The sequence below is a fragment of the Tupaia chinensis genome, unplaced genomic scaffold, assembly GCF_000334495.1.
Source record: "Tupaia chinensis unplaced genomic scaffold, TupChi_1.0 Scaffold143574_1, whole genome shotgun sequence".
NCBI lineage: Eukaryota > Metazoa > Chordata > Mammalia > Scandentia > Tupaiidae > Tupaia > Tupaia belangeri.
The window spans coordinates 2375060-2398123 of record NW_006203419.1 but is presented as its reverse complement, the minus strand read 5'-3'; the positions used below and the strand labels follow the sequence as shown (position 1 = coordinate 2398123).

Below are 23064 nucleotides of genomic sequence, written 5' to 3'. Positions count from 1 at the left end.
ACCCAGGGACACTGACTTTATGCAAAACGCCCCGAATCTCAGGAGTGGTGTTGTTTGGGGGGACTTGATTTCTGTGGCTTGTGTCATCTTTTCCTTTCCTCTGTGGAGTTGTTGTTTTTTGTTTTTTGGGGTTTTTTTTTGGGGGGGGGTTTGTTTTTTAATTTATGAGAAACTGCCTTACTGAGGAAGAAGGATCACTTAAATGGTCCTCAGTGTGTCTGCCTGTCCTTCTCTGCCTTCGGGAAAGAAAGAAATAAATAACATTCACTTCTTGATCTGTATGCACAGGAGAAACAGAACGCCCTGTACTTTTCAAGCAGATAAAGGAGAGAAGAAAAAAGTGCTAGCTCAGCCAGGCAGGGATGAGGAGGGGAGGGGAGAGAGGGGGAGGAGGGGAAGGCAACAGACACTGCCTCCTTGCTCCTGCTACCATGGCAAATGGGGGTGAGAGCTGGGGCTTGCCCAGCGCCTACATGGTGGCCCACCCCAAGGATTCTAGTCCCATGTGCCCTAGCAGGCCAAGCCCGGGAGCGTCAGGAAATCAGGCCAGCCAGGGCATGAATGCCCCCTCCAGGATGCCCCACCACCTCCCCACAACCACTCTCTGACCTACAGGCCCTGCCTACCCCCAGCTGCCCAGAGCCAATGCCACCCGGACTGACCCTGCTCAAGAAGCCAAGCCAGCAAAAGGAAGGCAGTGTGGGGAGGAAAGAGGAAAAGAGGAAAGAAAAACCCTGTCCCCTGCAGGGTCGCAGAAGCTGGATGGAGGAGACTAGGCCGACCAGACGGGGCACTAGCAGCCTTGGGGTCCTCCTGAGAAGAGCAGCCATACCCGGCGACACTGGCTTTGTGAGAACCGCCCCAAATCTCAGGAGCGCTGTTGTCTGGGGGGACTTGATTTCTGTGGCTTGTGTCATCTCTGCCTTTCCTCTGTGGAGTTGTGTTTTTATGTTGACCGCCACCTCCTCACCTCCCTCTCCGACCCGACCCCAACACCCTCACCGATTTTGTTTTGGCACCCGCAGAAGTGTACTCTCCAATAAGTGCCTCCCAAAGGCCACATACTGGAGACATGTTGCCCTGCTGTGCAACCTGACCCCGCCAGGCCCCACCCGGAAATACCCAGGACTAAACTGGGGGCACCATGTGTCTCTGTGCGCTCCCCCTTGGGGTGAAATCACTGGTGCCCCATGCAGTCCCAAGGCTCAGCGCGGAAAGACTCTGTATCCATCAGGTCCAAATCACTGTCACCTCCACCCTAACTCCCCCAGGAAGCCAAGCATGGATGACAGGTTTGACTCCCAGACCTGGCAGTTCGCTTTCTCGCTCTCTCTCTCCCCCCCATCTCATGTGAAGAATAACTGCATTGTCGGGGGGGGGGGCCTTCTGCAATGAGAGTCCACCTTCCTCTCTGTCTGAACCTCACCTGCCCCTGGTCTCAAATCCCCCAGCCACATCCTCTCAAAGACAAGCACGATAAGGCTCTCATTGCTCAGAGAATAAAGTTCAGCAATTCATTGAGACCCCACTGTGGTTAATGGAGGCATGGGGAAGCCTGGCACGTCAGTTTCTTACCTCTGGACAGAGCTGACCTTTCTGGTTTCAATTCTCACTCTCGGCGACCCTCCCCCCAGCAAGCATAGGCAGACTCCCTAACTTGACTAAGATCTCAGGTCTGTAGGAGATGCCTCCTGTGTGTCGAGAAGCTGGTTCGGGGTTCTTTCACCTGTGCCCATCCAGGCGCAGGGTGGTGCCACTGTGTGGTTGCAGACACCAGCCAGGCCTGCTCGGTACTGTTTCCTTAAAACGGAAGTTCCTCGTGCTGGTTCTGTACTGGTTGGCCCACCCTGGCCCAAAGCGTGGGCATCTCACCCCTGGGAATCCTGTCACCTGTTACCTCAGGAGTGAGGCTACAGCCCTCCCATAGTCACTGAACAGGGCCAGGTTCCAAGCTAGACTGGTGACACCCCCCCGCCCCCCCGCTGAGGTGAGCCCAACCAAGCCCTGCAAGTGACAGATCAGTGGCCCAGATGGATATGGTGTGCCCCTTCCCCTCACAATGGGGTCTACCACAGCCTCACCCGGTCATCAGCAGACCCTGCCCAGCAGTGGCCACTGCCACAAAAACTATGCCATGAGGGGCCTGCCTCCCAGTGCCCCATGCCCTTCCAAGACACCCTTTACAAAAAACAAAAAGTCCCTCCCATCTCTGGCCCCTCAGAACTCAGGCCACTCCCAATCGTGCCCGCCACCTGTCCTTTCCTCAAAATCACCCCACAATGAGTAATGGGCCATTTTCCAGAGCAGAAGAGAAAGGTCCTATGGCAATTAGCCCAGTCACTTCATCCTCGGCCCCTTGGGGTCCAGGGCTCCCCCAACTGAAGCACTCCACAGGGCCCCGGTCCTTCTAGCCAGCCCCACATCCGCTAGCATCTGGTCCCAGGTCCAGGGCTCTGGGTGCCCTAGGTAGGTGGGGACAGCTCACCTGACCCTCGCCAACCAACTTGGGAGACTTTAAGCCTCTCCTCCCAATAGACATTCCTAGTGCCCAGAGCAGCAGCCCCACCTCAGTTTCCCTGGAGGGGACTCCTTCTCCCTCTGGCTTCTGGCAGGAGAGAAGGAGTGGGAGAGAAGGGGAGCCTGTCCAAGGGACATCTTTGGACTGCCTGGAAGGTCTGAGAGGGATTTAGATTCCTGAGGCCCCCCAGACAATGCAATTATTCTTCAAATGTAAAAAACGCCCAAAAATCCCAGACCAGCTGCTTTGCACGGCAGCCTAGACAAAGGGGCTCTGTGTGTGCCCGTGAGGCTCCTCCTACCCCTCAATCCAAGGGAGGGCCTGGGCCCCAACTCTCTCCAGACAGACCGACCCTCCCCAGCCTCCTCGCTCAGGCTGGCCAGGACGGAAGAAGCAGAATTGCTGAGCCAGGCTAGGACAGCCATGGGGGTGGGGGGACGTGAGGGCATATAAGTGTGGGGACAATGCAGGGGCAGACTGGGAGCCCAGGAGATGGTAGGGGAGGGGAGAGGTCATTGACCTAGGAGCCCAGAGACCTGGGGGCCCAGTTTGGTCTTCCTTTTGCTGGGTGATCCCTAGATCAGTGTCTCCCCTTCTCTGAGCCTCACCTAGCCAACACCTGAGTCACTCCAAGGACACAGCACGTGTACCCTGCCTCCTGGGCACACTTGTCTAAGCCCCATCTGATACTTAAATCCCTCCTTTAGTCTTCAAGTTTTCCTAAAATGAAATGGGTATAGTACAGTCACCTGGTAGAACTGCTGGAGGGAGTCAATGAAACAGCACAGGCAAAAGGCAGAGCCACCTGCAAGGGCCACTTCAAAGAGGGAGGGAGAGAGGAAGGAACCCAAAATACCAGAACAGAGGTTGGAATCACCTGTCCTGGGGTCCAGGGCTATTTCCCTTGCAGAAGGGCTCCAAGCTCTATCTGAGCTCAAAGCCCAGCCTCAGCCCTGGCCCCACCCCAATTTCAGACTGGACCTTGATCCTGACATCAGTCAGACACCCCACAACCTGTATATGACCGATCCCCAACCGAGCCCTGACTCAGCCTGACCACCCTACCCAATGCTGAGGGGAGGCAGCATCAAAAATGGTAGCCAGGGGAACCAGCAGTTAGCGTAATGGCTATGTCGCTGGACTCCCACGTAGTCAACCGCGGTTCGTGTCCCGGACCCGGTGGCTTAAAACTCACGCCGGGCGCGTGTGCGTGCGTGCCCAAGATCCCGAGAGGAGAATGGAGGAGAAGGGATTGCGGCGTGACCATCCCCCCGGGGGGTGATTTCTCGCTTTCTGTCTCTATGTCTCTCTCTGTCTGTCTGGCGAGCGCACGCGCCCTACAGTGAAAATCTCTCCAAAAAAAAAAAAAAATGGTAGCCAGCAGCCAACCCCAAGCTCATGAAAGGAAAGGCATTTAGCGTGTCATTCTGCAGGCACCCCCACCAGCACTGCTCTCTGGCCCTCACGGTGACAGCAGGGAAGGCCCAGGATGATTGGTGCAGGGCCTCTGTGCCTGCAAGGAATGAAATGATTCCATACTTCCCAGGAGACACCCAATCTGAAGCCTCAGTAGAGTGGGAGCAGGGAAGAAGCCAGAGAAAGGTAGAATCCTTCCAGCAGGCAGACAGCTCAGCCGACCTCGCTGACTGCATCTGCCAGAGAGAGAAGCAAGGTGGGCCAGAACAGAGTCTGGTTTGTTCCCCCAGACTATCACCCTACAGTTTTCCTGCAAACCCCACCCTGTAGGTCCTACCTCCAGCCAATATGAGTGAGTGCTCACTCTGACAACACTGGTCTCAGTCACTTTTTGTTTTTTCTAGAGACAAGGTCTCGCCATATTGCCCAGTCTGGCCTCGACTCACCATCCTCTTGCCACAGTCCCCAGAGTGACCAGACTACGGGTACAAGCTGCTGTGCCCAGCTCGTCAGGGCCACTTCTGAGTACCCCCTATAAGCCTTTCAAACTCCGGGCCAGACCCACCAGCTCAGCTGTCCTCTCCAAACCCAGGCTTCTCAAACCCCAAGCCCTGGTCTCCCAGCTGTGTGTGTGTGTGTGTGTGTGTGTCTGTGTGTGTGCACAGTCGCCCAGGCTGGCCAGGTGGATAGTCACCACTCTACAAGCAGAACCCACATTCTTTGCCTCAGATTCCAGACCCTCCAGACAGGTGAGCCCAAGGCCATCTCAGTACTCAGGGGCCTGACGACGGCCACTCCTGGGTGCCCCTGGAGAAGATGAAAATGCCCAGACAGCCGCCTCTGCAGCCAACCAGGGTGGCCTTGGAAGAGGCCTGTAGCCTTTGAGCCTCATTTTCCCCATTTATAAAATAGGAACAGTCACCCCTCCTCTGAGTGAGGCCAGCCCTGACTCCCAGGCCTCTCTGCCAGCCTCCTGTGTCTGCAGCGAAATCTATGGCTGTAGCTCCCAGGAACAGCCCTCAGGATGAAACCCCTTGGCCTGATTATCTTCCTCCAGGCACGACCTGACACCCAGCTCCAAATCCCTCTCTAGGAAGTCATCGACCACAAAGGTGTCAGAGAGACACAGAGCTGGTTACTCCCTGGTGACTGCATGGGTGCAAGACTGCCCTTGGGGGCAGCGGATCAGGCGACAGGCAGTGGACAGCCAGTAGGAGACAGAGCTGAGCACTGCCTGCTCGCCTAGGAATGTTTCCCCGAATGGCTGAAACCCAGAGAGGAAAAACCAGTCTCAAGACCAAGCTATCAGCCCTGTTCTGAGGCACCAAGTCACTACAGTCCTCAAATAACCCTAGAGAGACTCCTCTCTCTCTTTTACACACAATCCTAAAAGCACACGTCCCTACATTTCACATGATGATCCAGCTTCATACGTGGTCCCCTCCTGTGAGGTCACCTGATAGCTGGTTTTCCTGCAGGTCCTTGAGTCTGATCACCAGCATTTGACTACCAAAGGTTTAAATCTCCATCACAATTTAAATAAATGACCGGAGCCTCAGTTTCCCCCGTTAGTAAAATGGGATAAAGGGGACCTGCTTCACAGGGCTGAGTGTGACAATGCACAGACAATTTATTTAGCCCACAATCAGCCATGTGGCAGGCCCCAAGTCTACACACTAGTGGGGTCACCACAGAGAAAAGCATGTCAGGTGACCAGAGGTAGGTGCAGGTGGAGGAGGTCCAGTAGAAGGGTCACAGGCCCTACCACATGATGACTCCAGAGCAAGGCTGCCAGGCCTCTGCGAGAGCCAGTCTACTCCACAGAGACACTGCCGTGGTCTGATGCTAGCAGAGGAACTGAGGTTTAGAAGAGAAGGATCAACCCACTTGCTAGGGATGCTTGGACTCTCCAGGCAAGGGTTGTATGGCTGCAAGTGCAATGACAGGACAACCTGTGTGGGCGCCAGCTTCTAGAATGACCCTCGATGACCCTTGCTGCATACTATTCATACTCTGGTGTAGTCCCCTACCAAGCCAGCCTCTATAGCTAATAGGATATTGCAGACATCATGGCCTGTGACTTCCAAGACGAGGTTATAGAAGATACTGTGGGCCCAGCCACAGTAGTGCACTAGGAAGATGTTGCTACTTGCAGACTGAGAAGGCCACATGATAGGCCCAGGCTCAATTCTCTGCCCACCCTAAAAAAAGACGTACAAGGTGATGCATATCTGTAGTCCCACCGGTGCACTCAGGAAGATGGCAACACAGTGAGACCTTATCTTCTTTGAAGCTCTTACCCTGAAAGCCAGTCACCATGTCATGAGACACTCAAGCAACCTTATGGAGAAGCCCACAAGATGAGGAACTGAGCCCTCCTACCAGCAGCCAAATCATCTTACTAAGCATGTGAATGGACCACCTCAGATCCTCCAGCCCCGGTCAAGCCTTCAGATGACTGCAGCCTCGAGACAGACCCTGAGCTAGAGTCACCCAAATTCCTGACCCAGGGAAACTTTGAGGATAACAGATAATTACTGTTGTTTGAAGCTCCTAGTTTTAGGCTAATGTGTTACCTTGCAATAACTAATTGTCAACAACCCTCTCTGCCAAGAGAGAAGTCCCCAGCGAAGCCCCCATCCCAGTCAGGGTCTCAACATCCTCCTTTCTGAAATGTAGGACTTGAATGGAAGTGGGCAGAGAGCCCTCCTAGACCCTGCAGCATACAAGGCTCTGGAGACAGGAACTTCTTCCCAGCTAGCATGTCAAACTCATCTGGAGATTTTTATAATCGACTCACTCACACTGGGTCATTTTTTCATTTTTTTTAAGTTTATTTGTATTTCTTCCATAAAAGTGAGAGAGAGAAAAAAAGAGAGATAGGAATCCCCAATAGGGTCTTCATGCTGCCATTCCACCCCCAATCTCAGCCAACCTAAATCACAGGCACATGTATGTATCTAATGTGCTCAGAGAGGGTCCAGGACACAAACCTGGAACCCTTCCAACACGGGTCCAGTTGCACTACCACTGTACCACCACCACCTATCCCACACACATCATCATTTAAATCAGACTCTTTGGGATGAAGCCCATGCGTGGATGTTTTTCAGAGCCCTACAAGATACTAATGCAACACCAAGGCTGACAATTAAGTACTTGAGGCTTCAGACCCCAGCGTGGTCCAGAGACGTTCAAAGTCTGCTGGTACCAGAGAAGAGAAAGCAGAGAAATGCAAGGTCAGGCAGTGCCAAAGCCCCCCAAGTCTGCCCCAAAGTCCTCCATGCCACTGCAGCCCGGCTCCCAACACCCTCTGCATTCCGTGCCAGCAACACATCTCAAGTCAGACATCCTCATGGTCTTTTGGCCTCCCTGCTCAGGCCCAACCTCTCCACGGGGACTGTCTGCTTCCTTAGAGGAGAGGGCCCAGGGCAGGGATGGGGTCTCGCTCTGGGTGATCTGGGGAAGACCATTTCCTCCTCATCAAATGAGAATTGCCATTGCACCTGCCCTGCTCTCTACTGGGTCCTAAGCTCTAGAGTTCCCAGGGAGGCCTATACTTGTATGTCTCCCCCAGGTGTGGCCTGCCTACTTGGCACTGCATTAGCCCCTGGGAGAACACCACATCGCATTAAAGAAGCAGGTTCCTGCCATGTGGCTCCAGGCTCAAGGCCACTTAACACAAAGGTACAACAGCAGGGATAAGGTGATGGGAGTTCAAGAGAAAAAGGAAAGGGGAACCTAATGGGAGCTGAGGGAGGAGTCAGAGATTCCAGGAGAGACCTTTAAGTGACAGACCAGGAGAACTGCACATGCAGAGACTCCGAGACAGTGCTTACAAGATGTACTTCTCAGCCTAAAACCCTCCCTCAGGGAACTCGTATGGCTAGGCCCAGAAGCTCCAGGTCCACAGCTCTGCACTCATCTGACCTGCTTCTTTCACTGCCTCAGCCACCCAGGGTGTCAGAGGCAGGTGTCCCAGCATCAGGTGGAGAAGACGCATCTTGTCCCCTCCAGTCCCTCCACCTCTGCCTCTGCAGGGCCTTCTCCAGCTCCACCAAAGCCTGCCCCGGAGCATGGAGTGTGCAACCTCAACCTCCCCTGTGGGTCAACCACAGGTAAATGCTCCTCTTTGTTGCCCAGAGAAAAGGGCAGGATGCCCCAATTGCCCACTAGGAAGCACAAGATCCCACAGTCAATGACTGGCCCAACCCTCCAGAGGAGGAAGGGGGCAGCTATGCCGGGCCCCCAGGCAGTGTCCTAGTGAGTGCAGGCCACTGCAGAGTCTGATGGGCACAGGACACATGGGGTGGGAAGGGGATGAGGGTGCAGTCCAGGCCCAGAGTGTGGCCAGGGCTCAAGAGACCAAGGGATAAGCAGAGACAGGGTTGGAGAGAAAATGAGGCCCACAGGGAGCGGGGAAGAGGGGACAGATTTTCCATTCATTCAGAAAGGCTTAGTAGGTGCTGCTCTGTGCCAGGCACTGTCCAAGGCACTAGGATACAGATACAGTGAGGGTCAGAAGCCAGCCCCTCGAGAATCTGGCAGGCCGGGACCAGCAGTTGGTGAAATGGCTATGTCACTGGACTCCCATGTAGTCACATGGGAGTGTGACTACATGGGAATCCCGGCCCTGGTGGCTTAAACTCATGTCGTGTGTGTGTGTGTGTGTGTGTGTGTGTGTGTGTGTGTGTGGCCAAGACCAAGATCCCAAGAGGAGAATGGAGGAGAAGGGACTGTGGCATGGCCATCCCCCGTGGGGGTGATTTCTCACTTTCTGTCTCTCTGTCTCTTTGTCTTTCTGGCAAGCACATGTGCCCTATAGCAAAAACCTGTCCAAAAAAAAAAAAAAAGAATCTGGCAGGTCAATGGTGACAAACCCCACAAAGAAGAGAAAAGCAGGATGGGGGGGACAGAGAGCTCTGCATGGATATCAGGAAAGGTCTCCCTGATGAAGTAACACTGAAGCAGAGGAAGTGACAGTGCTGCCCACCTCCAGGGCACTTGCTGACGGCAGGATGTGGGGGTCAGATCAAGGGCAGGGTCAGGATGACTTGGATGACCAGTCATGACAACATGATGACAAACCCAGACTAGCTCCCCTCTTTGCCCTTTTCTAAAAGTTTCTTTCTTCCATGAGAGAAAGACAGAGACAGAAACAGACAGAGGCAGCGTCCCCACAGAGCCTCGATGCCATGACCCACTCCTGCCTCAGCCGGCCCAAGGCATGGACAGAGATGTGCCCAGCATACGCGGGAAGGTCTCTGGATACAAACCCAGAACCTTCCCTTGCAGGTCAGCCTCACAGAGCATGGCCATCCAGCACCTCCCTTTTGCCTTTCACAACAAACCTGTGTCAAAGATGAAAACAGCATTTCCGGTAGTGACAACCTCCCAAGAACATGCCTCTTGCAAAGGACCTCCTTCGTCCCACTCCAGAAGAGAAGAGGAAACGCAAGAAGTAGAGTGCAGAGTCTCAGGTCCTACTTCGTGGATGTGAAATGCCCAGGATGCTAGAAAACCACCACGGTCTTAGCCCTGCATAAACAGTAGTTCTGTGAGCTGGCTGCTCCACCACCCGCTAAGTGAGGCTCACCAAAGGATGTTCCTTGAGGAGGAAGCAGCACTTAAAAGCATCCTAAGATGTGTGGGAAACCATCCCGTAAACATTTTATTTTTAAAAAATAAAAGGAAGGACTAGCAGTTGGCGTAATGCCTATGTCGCTGGATTCCCATGTGCTCAACCACAGTTTGAGTCCCGGACCCAGCGGCTTAAACTCATACCGGGCACGTGTGCATGTGTGCCCAAGATCCTGAGAGGAGAATGGAGGAGAAGGGATTGTGGTGTGGCCATCCCCCCTAGGGGGTGATTTCTCACTTTCTGTCTCTCTGTCTCTCTGTCTTTCTGGCGAGTACACCACGCTCTATAGCAAAAACCTCTCAAAAATAAATAAATGAATGAAAGGAAGAAAAAAAGGCAGAATACTAGGTTGTCAGGAAAGTCATGACGTGTTTTTCTATGCAAAAATGCATTGTAACTTTCCCAACAACCCAATAAATAGGCCAAACCCGTTGTGCAGGGACCTGCAGGTGGGAGGTGGGCCAGGTGATCTGACTCCTGAGCCCAGGTCTCCCCTCAGAGCTATCACAGAGTGGAGAAAGCTTCTCTAGCCATCTCCCACCACAGGGCCAAGTGTGCTCCCAAACACAGTGCCTCATCATCAGGTGTCACCTGCAGACATGGCCCTGACAGGCCCCTGATGGGACCCAATGTCCCCCATGCCACCCCACGCACTGATCCACCCATTCTGCAATAGGATGCTTGTGGCCTGAGAGGTGTGAGCTGGCAGATGGGGGGGTTGCCTCCCAGTAGGGCTTTTCCCCTCTGCCTGCCAGGAGCCACAGCCTTCGGGTTCTGGGGTGAAGGAAGACAGCCCAGTCAGCACTTTCCGCTCTTTCAAAACCACTTACAAGAACTGAGATTCTGAGAGCCTCTCAGCTCAGGCGCAGTTCCCCCTCGGGCCCCCGTGACTGCACAAGGTCCAACTGTGCTTGGCTCCAGCGCCTGAGTGCAGGAAGAGGGTCTCTTGTAAGCCCACCCTCTCTCCTGAACCAGGGGGCCCCCACTCTGCCCAGCCTGGGATCTGTGCTCCCTGCCCACAAAGAGCCCCACAGCCCCATTGGAGAGCTGTCTGAGGTCTGCAGGGTCGGGCTAGCATATGCCGGGGAGGGAGTCGTCCTCCAGGGTGAATCCTTTTCCTGTAAAACTGCTTCTCTGTGGTCCCCACACAACACATTTTATCGCAGTGCTAAGGCAGCACGTGTGATCACAAAGTGAACAAAGGAAAACATCCAAAACAACATCTAGCCACTAGGCAAACCCCAGAGCACACCTCTATTTATTTTGCCCTCCCTGTGCCAGGTCCTGTCCAGGCACTTCCCATTCGTTGCATCATTTAGGGTGCACAGACCGCAGAACCCCTGCAGCCCAGCTGACAGAGGAAACAGGCTCAGAGACGTTCTCTGACCATGGAGGGGGTCAAAGCACAGCGTACAGCACGGAGCTCCACTCTTTCTGCTCAATCCCTGCCCCGTTCTCAGGCCCCCACTCAGCCTCTCGGGCAGCAGGCCGAGGACTGCCCTTACTTGGCACTTCTGTCTTCCCCTCCCCACATACTGACACTGCACACATTGTGCCAGCCACTCGGGGCTGGCAGAAGTTGTTGCAAAGCCTGGCAGCTCACCCCTGCTGCGCTGCCAGAACCTGGGGCTGCCACTGGGAGGCCACCTGCCTCCTGACCTGGGCACGTACTTGGGTGTGCTACAGGCTACCCTGGTCTCCCTGCTCCATGGGGCTGGCTCAGGCTTGCCTGGCATGACATCATGCCCTCAATTTCATTCTCTATACACAGGGCCAGGGACGTGGTCTCACTGCTTTTGCAGCACAAACCAAAATTCAAAGGGCAACTAACTCACAATTCCCTCTAGACAGTCATGTCCTCTCTCACTGGCCCGAGACAGTCCCATCCTGATGACTTCTGGGTGCTTTAACTGTGCTCACCTAATGAGGGCTCAGGATCAACCAAGGAAGGGCTCTCTTTGGAACCAGAAGGTAGCATAGCAGTAGAGCGTTTGACGCCCACATGGGAAGGTTCTGGGTTCACATCCAGAAACCTCCCTGGATACACTGAGCATGTGCACATCCATAATCCAGAGCTGGGGATAGAGCACAGTGAGAAGACCCTGTTGGGACTGTTTCTTTCTCACTTTCTCTCATGGGAGAAATAAATAAATAAAAACAAAATCAAAGATCTGATGTCTATTTAAAAAATAAAGTACTCTCCATAAAGTTCAGCCCTGAAGTAAGGAGCTGGAACCAGGTCTGAAAGTCAAGGGTGTTCATTTCAAAACACACGCGTGGGCCCTGGGCTGATGATTTAATCCATAAAACACCTACAGAGTTAAGACGCTGAGTTTGGACAATAAACATATTCTTCAAGCTATTTTGTTGAGTTCAAAGAGAAACTTAATAACTCACTGGCTTTTGAAATCAAGAAAGGTCCTTAAAATTCTATCATCATCGTTATCACTATTCTTCACTGAACATATCTGAGCACAGAGTTCAACGCTAAGCACTTCACGTGGAATATTTCGATTAGTCCTCACATCAGTAGCCCTATGCTACCAGGGAGGAAACTGCGGTTCAGAGAGGTTCTACAACCTGCCTTCTGACATATGTACTCAAAACTGTTCTCAATAAGGGAAATTTCAGGCCTTACCTTTTTTCAAATCCAACGAAGGAGTCAAATGTAATTGTCTTAAATACTAGGCCTTTTCAGATTAACTCAAAAAGTTGTGCACTGTGTGTGATTTTTTTCTTAATTATTTTCCAAAATAAAAGAGTAAAAGGGCCCCCGTTCCTTTAATACTTAAAAACATCATTTTTCAATCTTTCCTAAGAATGTGTGCCCACTGATGATCTTTGGTGTCTCCTGTTTGTGTCATCTGAAAAGAGCTGACTTGAGGCCTACTTGTTTGTAAGTATGCAAAGAGCACCATCACTAGGGGGCCAGGAGATGTTGTGGTGGTCAAGGTGGCTGGATCCCACATGGCCAACTGTGTGGTTCAAGTCCCAGATTCAGCAGCTTGAAAGATATAGTGGGCATGTGTGTGAGAGCACATGCCCTCAATTCCAAGAGGAAAATGCAGAAGGGATTGTTGTTGTGGCCATTCCCCCACAGGGGATGATTTCTCTCTTTCCTCTCTCTCTATCTCGCTCTCTCTGTCTTTCTCAGGTGAGCACACGTGCCCTACGGTAAACTAAAAAGAAAACCCGAGCCCCAGGATCATGAGTGCTGAGACGGGCTGGCTGTGGTGAGGGGTTCTGGCCATGGGTGGAGAGGCATAGCTGCAGATTTGGAGACAGGGCCTTGGGAGGCTCTGGGGTTGAGGAAAGCACATCATGCCAGGTGTCCCAGAATCTGGGTTTGTGACCTGTCATCCTATCGCTTGCCCTGCCAGTTTCTGTCTGTGAAATGGGTTAAGAGCACAGGCCTCACGGGATTGTGTGGAAAGGACAGAACTATGCATCTGCCGTCTGCCAGGCCAGTGGCACAAAGCTGGCAGCAGGTGGCTGGGTTCTTTGTTCTGTTTTCTAATCGCTTGAAACTCATTTCCAAGGGCTGTTGCTTCTCCTGGTCTTAAATCACACTTTCCTTAACACCTCCCCCCAATAAGCAGGTCGAGGAGCAAGGGCAGGGGTGCTACACTGCCCCCCATCCCACAGGCCACCCTGCTCTGCCTGCACCTAAATGCTTTCCTCCACCCTCTCTCTTTCCAACTCCAGATTTAGAAAAAGCCTCGGGCCCCCGCCTGTTCAAGGAAGAAAGAAAACGGGGCAAAGGAGGACAAGAGAGGACAGCTAGGGCTGGATGAGATGCACTGAGAAGCATCTGCCAGGGCCCCCCAAAGCCAGGGCTCCCCCCCAAAGCCAAGGCCCTCCTGGGCCTGTCAGCACCTGACAGCATTGAGCCTCTGTGGCCCTCCTCCAGGATTATTTGAAATGCCCCACCCAGATCTCCCACCTGAGCAGCAGAACAAACAGCTCTCAGACCCAAAGAGGAAGTGAGGTGTGGCAGAGGCAAGGCAGGGCTGACTGTCCCCACCATCGCAGGGACCCTGGGACTTCCCCCTCCCCCACCTGCCCCTGTGACACCCCTTCCAGGAAGGCTACAGAGTGAAATTCCTGATGTTTTAGATAAATGACTCAGAGCACTGAGACTCTGGGGATAAATAAAGGCCATATAAACAATCTGACCTCTCCCCTCTGTGCCATGAAGGGCCACACGCCACGGCTGCTCCTTGAGGAGTCCTGCACAGATACCCCAGCCCACAGTCACGCCACACCCCTGCCACACTTCTCACTACAGCACTGCTCTATCACCTCACTGCCCCGCTCAAAAGCCTTCAAAGGCCCCCATTGCCTAAGAGAAGACAGGTCCCTGCAGCCCCCTTCCTGCCCTCAGCCCACCGGTCTCCTGCATAGACCCACCAGCATCCTCTGAACCCTGCAGCCCCCTTCCTGCCCTCAGCCCACCTGTCTCCTGCATCCTCTGATTCCCTGACCCCCGCCTATGACTTTTCGTCGCTGCACCCAAATCTTCCCATCCCACAGGCCACTCCGCCAGGAAGCCAGGCCTGGCTGTCACCCTCACTCATCTTCTCTTCCAGACTTCCCTGATCTGACCAACAGCCCAACCCAAGCTTCAGGCTGCTCTCTGCTGGCTTTTATGCCTCTCACATCCACCTGACTGTCCCTTTTCCCAGGTCCCTCCTGCAGACACCACCCCCAGCCATGTCACAGGCAGTCAAGTGTCACAAGTGTCTCTACTAGAGAGGTAATATTATCCCCATGATACAAATGAGGAAACTAAGAGAAAGGAAGGCTAGGTTCTTGTCCAGAGATCACAATTCCATTTTTAACTTCTGATATGAAAGTGATGGGATGGGGCTAGCAGGTGGCATGGTAGTTAAGGCAATGGATTCCCACTTGGCCAACCATGGTTTGAGTCCCAGCCCCAGCAGCTTGCTTTCTCGCTTTCTCTCTTATATATCTCTCTCTGGTGAGCACATGTGCCCTATAGCAAACTGAAAAATAATACTAATGAAAAATAAAACTAATAAAAATAATTCTATTTAAAAAAAAAAGGAAAGGAAAGTGAGGGGGAGACCTTGTAGAGCAAGGAGGTGGCACAGAAAGGGAGGCAGGAGTCCCTCCCAGAATCCAGAAAACCTGGGCCTGGCTACCTTTGGTCCTGAGCTTCCGACAGATCCACCCAGGCCCCTTCTCCACTAACTCAGTAGGTCAGAGCTGTTGCATGAGAACCAGGGCTAGGTTGGGCCTAGGTCCCATCCAGGTCCTCCCTCTCTTTTCTTCCACTGACGGCCCTGATGGACTCATCCTGCCACCTCCCCATCTCCCAGGAAACCTCGTTCCATCTTTCCTCTCATCATGGGCTTTTCTCGGCCCACCCATCACCCATGTTTCTGGCCTCCAGCAAGCAGCATCCTCCTCACCAGCTCTTTCCAACAGCTGTTTTTCTATGGGATAATTGTTCAGTATGATATTATTAGGAAGTCTTCAAAAAAATTTTTCCATAGGCAAATCAGTTTGGGAAGTACTAAGTGATTTCTTTCCTACAGGACTTGTGAGAGCCTTTTACTTCTCTTAAAAGCATTCTGAATCAAGTGAATGTACCAATGTCTACCCTAATTTGTCTCCTGGAAGTTGCTCAGAACAATCTTTGAGAGATACCACTTCCTCCCATCCCCTCAGGACAGCCAGGCACAGGCGAAGGGATGGGTTGGGGGTCACCCAGGCTCAGCCCTGCCCTCTGAGGAGGTGTCTGAGACACTTATAGAACTCAGCCCCTGCCACCCCTCTCAGCACTGCCCCGGGCAACACAACCCTTGCCCCAGTGTCTGCCCTTCCTCTTCCTTGTTTGTGGTGACTACTACCACCCCCCCTGCCCCCCAGCATCTGGAGGTACCTCAACTGACCAGTCTCTCTGATACCTGCCCCAAGCTTGACAAAACCTGGACAGCATGGGACCTGGGGAGATGCCAGAGCCAGCAGAACTGTTTTTCCATGCAAATTACTCATTCCGCCCCCACCCCATCATTAGCACATAAGGTTTAACATTAAACCCCAACTAAGATGTGTGTTAAGCTGCCGCTCTGCAAAGACAGTGCCCCAACCAAGAAATGCTATGACACCCTCCATGTCCCCCAGGGAAGAAAATAAAATCCTCAGTTTACAGACAAGGAAACTGAGGCCTCAGAGGGGAGCAGACACTTGCCTGTAGTGGCCCAGCCAGGGACACAGCAGAGAGAAGCATCCAGGCGACCCCCCCCCCGGCATACCAGGGGGGTGGCCACAGTGGGACAGGACCCGACGGCAGCTCACATGACCATCAGCAGGAGCAACAAGGACTCACTCTGACCAGGGCAAGACACTGTGCCCGGGGGTGGCCCCCGAAACTGTGAGGGCTTCTAAGAGAAGATGTCAGGGCCAGACCTGGAGGACTTGTCAGTGGTTTCCCAATCTCTCAGCCCCGCCCGGGCTGGAGAAAGGGTGCTCACCCCAGATTGGCTTCCCACAGCTCCAGGCTCAGCTGTGGGCAGAGATAAGGTGCCCTGCCTGCCATCTGTATGTCACTCTGACCCAGGACACAGCCGGCCAAGACACCCCCTTGTGGTCTTGGGAGTCCTCACAGTCAAGGGCCCTGGAAATTGGGCCTGTTCCTGGCCTGAACTCAAGCCTCCAGAGGCCCCTCCTGCAGCCCGCCTCCCTGCGGAGTAGCCCCCTGCTCCTCACATCCTCAGGCACCCCTCTCTGCCCTGCCTACCCCAAACGCCTCCCCTGTTTCAGCCCAGCCTCCCAACAGGCAGCTCCCTAATACTCCACCAAGGAGTTCACAGAGCTAAGATGGCTCCCTGCACCTAAACTGTGCCTACCCCTTGAGAGCCCCATCTGAAGCCTGCGCCAGAGTGCCAGTGTGCCCGTGGGCCGGGAGCACTGCATTGCCCAGGAGCTTATTAGAAACGCAGAGTCTCAGGAACGCAGGTGGTGCAGTGGTTAAGGCACAGGATCCCTCAAGGCTGAAAGCAGTTCAAATCCCAGACTCAGCAGCTTGAAAAGTACATGCCTAAAATCCCAAGAGGAGAATGGAGGAGAAGGGGGACTGTGGTATGGCCATACCCCCCAGGAGGTGGAGAGATAACGGGCGGTGGGGGGGTGGAGAATGGCAGTCTCAGGCCTCCCCCAGATCTGCTGGATCATACAGGGCCAACCTGCCTTTAACAAGCTGCCTGAGTATTAGTGTTTAAGGAGCGCATTTATAAACCTTTGCTCTGTCCAAGTCACTGCACCCATGGATCATAGCTTTCCATGTCTCCCTGGGCCTAGTGACTCAAGTCAAGACTCAGCAGCTTTGCCTGAAGGCCTTTCCCAAGCTGCCCACTTCTCTGGGATCTCCCTCCACCTTGGAAATGCCATCCCCTCCTCTGTCAGCCAAAGCCACCCAAGGACTTCAGGACCACCTCCTCCAGGAAGCCAGTCTGAATGACACCTCAATAATTGAAACTGACAATGTCTCACTCTTATTTCCTGGCACTCCCAGCAGCTCTCAGCACCAGGAAAGGGCAAATGAGATGCCAGGTGCCGACCGCAGCTCACAAGGCCCAGTGTCCAGCTGTCAGGAAGTCCACCCTCAGCTCTAGCCTGCCTGCCTTGAACCCAGCAGCTGAGACCCCGGCCATGTGGGCAAGCCTCCTCCGTGCTCTCCTGCCAGATAAGAGGGACCTGGTGCACTTCTAACAGCAGTCCTTCTCTGTGCCTCGGCTTCCCCACATGCAGAAGAGAATGCCCACTGACCTGTCCTTCTTCTCTTCTAGGTGTGCTAGCAGGAGCTGCCTGGGTAGATGAGCAGATAACTTAAATGCTAGTGCTCAACATTCGGAACAAACAGATCCATCCCTGTGTGGTCAGCAAACCCTTCTTTGGTCAGCCAGCCAGGCCCTGGGAAGCCAGCTCACCTGCCAGAGGTGACCTCATGCCCCAAATAAGGCCTTCCAGGGAAGAGCTGCCTCTCGTTTCTTCTATTCCCCTCTTCCTGTCCAGTCCCTCGATACCGGCATCTCCTGAGAATCCCTTACCCCACTACATGAGGTTTTCATGGAACCTCAAGGAACCCCCTGGCTCCACAACCTCAGCAAAGAAAAACAAGGGCTAATTCCATTTTACACAGAAAAACAGAGGTTGGAACAGGGCTGATAGTGAAGTAGACTAAGCTGTTTCCAGTTCCCATTCCCTGTTCCCCCAGCTCTGCTCCCACATTTGACCCAGCCCAACTCAAGCCCATACAGCCTCCAAGGCCAAGCCTGAGGTGCCATCTCACAAAATCCTAGATGGAATCTCAGACAGGTCAGTTTATCTGGCTTATCAGCTCCTACCTGACCTCCCTATCCTTGGCCTGGGGGGCTGGGATTTTCACAAGCAGGTGACAAAAGCATGCTAAACCCAGAGGGGTGACATTCTAATGGTGTCATCTCAAGCAGGGAACTGTTTTTGTACCAGAAGCAGTAGCTCTCCCCAGTACTCCAAAATCACAAAGCATGTCAGCCAATCACTTGGCCTGGGTCCACAGCCCTCCATGAAGAAAAACTGGGGCATGAAGCAGAGAAACTCAGCTACCTTAGAGTGCACACTTTTTGCCAACTGCTGCAGCCCCAAGACCAGGCACCACTGGGAGGCAGGAAAACCATGTGTTTATGTGTTTATTAAGTTCTGACGGGACCAGCAATTAGAGTAATGGCTAAGTCACTGGACTCCCATGTAGCCGACCATGGTTCGAGTCCCAGACCTGGTGGCCTAAACTCACACCGGGCACATGTGTGTGCATGCCCAGGATTCCGAGAGGAGATCACCAGAGGAGAAGGGATTGCGGCGTGGCCATGCCACCTGGGGGGTGATTTCTCGCTTTCTGTCTCTTGTCTCTCTCTGTCTTTCTGGTGAGCACACGCTCCCTATAGCAAAAAAAAAAAAAAAAAAGAGAACTCTCAAAAAAAAAAGAAGTCCTGGCACTGGAGCCAGCAAGTGGCATGGTGGTTAAGGCACTGGACTCCCATATGGTCGACCATGGTTCAAATCCCGGACCCAGTGGCTTGAAACTCATACCGGGCACATGTGCGTGTGTGCCCAAAATCCTAAGAGGAGAATGAAGGAGAAGGGACTGCAGCATGGCCATCCCCCTGCACTGGGGAGGGGTGTGATTTCTCACTTTCTGTCTTTCTGTCTCTCGGGTGAGGGCACATGCCCTGTAGCAAAAATATCTCTCAAAAATATAAAAGTCCTGGCACCTATCGGAGAGGCATAAGAAAAGTGGCAGGGTGAAGTGATTAAAGCATGGATTCTAGAGCCAGTCTGCTTACGTTTGGTTCTCACTCTGTTGCCATCTAGCTGTATGACTTACGCCTCAGTGTTCTCATCTGTAAAGTGGGAATAAGACCTACCTTACAGAGCTGTTAAAGGGATTAAAGAAGTTAATATCTGAAAAGTCTACCACAGCTCAGGGTTTTTCCTAGGCATGCCGGCCAGCCCCAGATCTGGAACACCAGCCCTAGTTCCAGTGCTCGCTCACCTTAGAGTGTAAAGTTAGTCCACTCCTGCACTGCCCCCCCCAGTCCAGGTCCAGCTCCTCTCCTTCCCAAGTCTGAAATCCCTGACTCTGGACCCTCCACTCCAAGACCACCAGCCACAGCATTCAACACTCAACTGGCTCTTCTGTGCAAATGCGAGAGCTGTGGGGAGAAAGACCAGGGTCTACAGAGAGACACCCCCCCCCCAGCTGCCTCTTCCTCTCCGACTCCCTGCCCCCCCAAGGGCTGAGCACTTAACAGTTACTTAAGGCAATGAACCCCTGGCTGCCCAGGCTGCCCGTCTCCTGAGTCAGAGAATCCCCCGCCCACCCATCATCCACACATTCATATATGTCCCTCTGTGGACACAACCTAGGCTTCCGCTAAAGAAAGCAATCACTTACCCTCAACCCACAGTGACCCAGACTCCACATCACTGGCTCCCCAACCTCTCGCTTCCCCCAGTGTGCAGGCCTGCCCTCAAGTCACCCATCCCTTCCCTACTTCCCCTTTCCGTATGCCACTGGCTCTCTCAGATTCTTGCACCCATTCGCACAACTGCTTTTGTGGAAAGAAAATAAGTCTTCAGGGTCACTCGAGGTTTAAAGTGATTACAAAGTGCAGAGTTTATCTCTAGCCCCAGTCTCTCTAGCAACTCAAGGGTTCCTATGCTGACTGTCATACCCACTTCTTTCTGCCCTGCCCAGTCCAGTCCCAAACTGTCCATATGGTTCAAGATGTCCTAAACATCAGCTCCATTCCAGGCACTGTACTTGATGTTCCAAATACAGCGATGGGCCATTTGGTCAACGTTCCAGCCTAAGCAGCCAGGCAAAGTCAAGTAAACAGACGAACATGACGAGTAGTGATGGACTGGGATACATAGAGTAAAGAAGTAAGTTGGGGGCTGTGATGAGTTAGGGGAGAGGGGCCCTCTCTCAAGACCGGAAAGACATTTGAGGAAGGTATATTTGAGACCTAACAAAAAAGGAGCAGAGCCAGCCCAGTAAAGGGCATTAGTAAAATATTCCTAGCAGAGAAGACAGCACAGCAAAGGTCCAGGGGCAGGATAAAGCTTCAGGGAGTCAAGGGGTAGAAGTGATTGAGATCTTTCATCAGGGAAAGTGCAATGGAAATAGTGACCAAAATAAGGCTAAGGCCCCCATCAGTTATGGCCAGATCATGAAGGTTCTGATAGGCCAGGAGAAAGCTTTGAGATTTGACTCAAAGGCAGCAGGGAGCTATCAAAGGTGTTAGGGGAATGATATGATCTATTCAAAATTGTCTCTATCTTCCTGTTGCTCTGTTAAAATAGAACAAAGGAGGGAAAGTGCAGGCATGGGAGGTTAACTGCTTCTCCAGTATTCGGGCGAGATTTAAAAGGTGGCTTGGGGGACCTGCAGTTGGCATAATGGTTATATCACTGGACTCCTATGTAGTTAACTGCAGTTGAAGTCCCGGACCGGGTGGCTTAAACTCACACCGGGCATGTGTGCGTGCGTGCCCAAGATCCCAAGAGGAGAATGGAGGAGAAGGGACTGCGGTGTGGCCATCCCCCCTGGGGGGTGCTTTCTCACTTTCTGTCTCTCTGTCTCTCTCTCTCTCTCTCTCTCTCTGTCTTTCTGGCGAGCACACATGCCCTATAGCAAAAACTTCTCCATATATATATATAAATATAAATAAATAAATAAAAGGTGGCTTGGTGTGGGGCAGGCAGCCGAGAGCAGTAATAGTGGAGTCAGAGCATGAAGAACAGTCCTGAAATAGACTGTAAAAAGAACAGAGAGGACTTGTTCCTGGACTGGCTGTGAGGAAGAGGGGAAGGGAGAAGCTGGTACGACCTGGTCTCCTGGCTTTAAAGGTGAGTGGATTATGGGCGACTTACTGAGATGGGACAGTCTGAGGAGATCATATCTGGGGAGTGCAGCCAGGATTCTTTCTCATCTATATTAAGCTTTTCCTCATCCAGGATATCATAAATCATCACATGGATGGTTAGAGAGCGAGGCTGAGGCTAGAGATAAAATCCGCTGATTAAAATTACGAGATTGACACGTCAGGCGCGTGTGCGTGTGTGCCCAAGATCCCGAGAGGAGAATGGAGGAGAAGGGATTGCGACGTGGCCATCTCCCCTGGGGGGTGATTTCTCGCTTTCTGTCTCTATGTCGCTGTCTTTCTGGCAAGTGCACATGCCCTATAGCAAAAACCTCTCCAAAAAAAAAAAAAAAAATTACAAGATTGAAGACCAGCAAATGGCATGGTGGTTAAAGCAATTGAATCCCACATGGCAGAATATGTGGTTTGAGTCCTGGATCAGAAGTTTGAAAAAACAAGCCAGGTCCACATGCATGTGTGCCCTAAATCCCAACATAATGGAAAAGGAATTACAGCATGACCATCCTCCATGGGGGGGTGCTTCCTCACTTTCTCTCTCTCCCTCTTGCTCTCTGTTTCTCTCTCTCTCTCTCTCTCTCTCTGTCTCTGTCTCTGGCAAGGGAATGTACCTTCTGCCAAAATTAGGAAAATAAAAACTCTTTTAAAATAAAATCACAAGGAGTCAGCAGGTGGTGTGTTGGTTAAGGCACTGCACTGGATCGGTTGAAGTCTGAGTCTCAAAACCAGTGGCTCGAAAAACACACCGGGCATGTATGTGTACATGCCCTAAATCCCAAAAGGAGAACGGAGGAAAAGGGACTACCACATGGCCACCCCTCCAGCCCCGGGGTGTGATTTCTCACTTTCCCTCTCTCTCTGTCTCTATCAGTCACTGATGAGAACATGTGCCCTATGGCAAAATCACTAAATAAATAAATTTAAAAAACCATGAGATGGAAAATAATTTACATTTAAAATCTGTTTCTAAATCAATTCTAAATCAATGCTTGATTTTTTTCCTTTTCTTTTTTTTTCTTTTCTTTTTTTTTTTTTTTTTTTTTTGTTTTTGATTGTAAAGAATGGAAACTAGGCCAGCTCTATGGCTTAGTGGTTAGGCTCTGGGCAGAGGAAGCCAGATCCCACAGAGCCCAATGGGGTTCTAATCCCAGCCCAGTCAGCTTCACACCCAGCACACATGCATTGTACCCAGGACCTTGACAGGATAGAGAATTGGAAGAAAGAGGCCTAGGCTCCCCGAAGGGGTCCTTTCTCTCTCTCTCTCTTTCTCTCTCCCCTCCTTCTCATGCAGGTAGTCTCTATTATACATTTTTAAATTAAATAAACTTAAAAAAAGAAAGAGTGAAAGCTGAGGAGATGTAAATAGCGGAGAAGGAAGAGCCAGCCATCAGGGGAGAAAGGGGACTGAGGACAGGGCCCTGGGACCCTGCAACAGTTAAGAGTTGAGTCAAAGCCTCGTCCTAAAACCTGCAACAGTTAAGAGTTGAGTCAAAGCCTCAACTAAGACTAAAGGAAAGGGCAGCTAGAAGGGAAGAAGAAAACCAGGAATATTGTTCCTAGAAGGAGAGAATGTTCAAGAAGCCCAGGAGAGGTGAAAGAGGACCGTGTGTGAGGACATGGAAATCATCCCGGTCTTCACTGGCCCCTCTCAGTCCTGACTAAAACCAAGCCGAAGGAGCAGACGACCCAAAGGACCGGCTCTGACCGGGTAGGCACCAACAGCACTCTGGGGAAGTTCTGCTGCCCACATAAGTGGGTCCACGACTGGAGGGGAATTACAGATCAAGGCCAAAAAACAGGAGACTAGAAAATGAAGGAGTAGAAGACCAGCAGACGGCAGGTTTCACCTCTGGACTCCCACGTAGTCCAGCGCAGTCGGAGTCCCAGCGACTTAAAACTCACTCCGGGTGCGTGTGCATGCATGCCCAAGATCCTGAGAGAATGGAGGAGAAGGGATTGCTACGTGGCCATGCCCCCTAGGGGCTGATTTCTCTCTCTCTCCCTGGAGCGCCGGCGCCCTATAGCCAACATCTCTCAAC

The 23064-nt window shown here is 52.4% G+C and overlaps 1 protein-coding gene across 3 annotated transcripts in view; it reads right to left on the bottom strand.

Annotated features, from left to right (window-relative positions):
- SMOX (spermine oxidase) overlaps positions 1 to 16014 on the bottom strand; it is a 41434-nt gene extending 25420 nt beyond the window's left edge. Inside the window, exons 1-2 of one of the 3 annotated variants that reach the window (XM_014582306.2) lie at positions 11179 to 11189; positions 1593 to 1596 (exon numbers count right to left, since the gene is read on the bottom strand). The gene's annotated coding sequence lies outside the window, so the exon portion shown is untranslated. Of the gene's footprint in view, positions 1 to 1592; positions 1597 to 11178; positions 11190 to 15792 lie in introns of those variants that run through there. The other 2 variants (XM_027766453.1, XM_006163976.3) reach the window with 2 other exon arrangements.
- Between the last annotated feature and the right edge of the window lie 7050 nt (positions 16015 to 23064).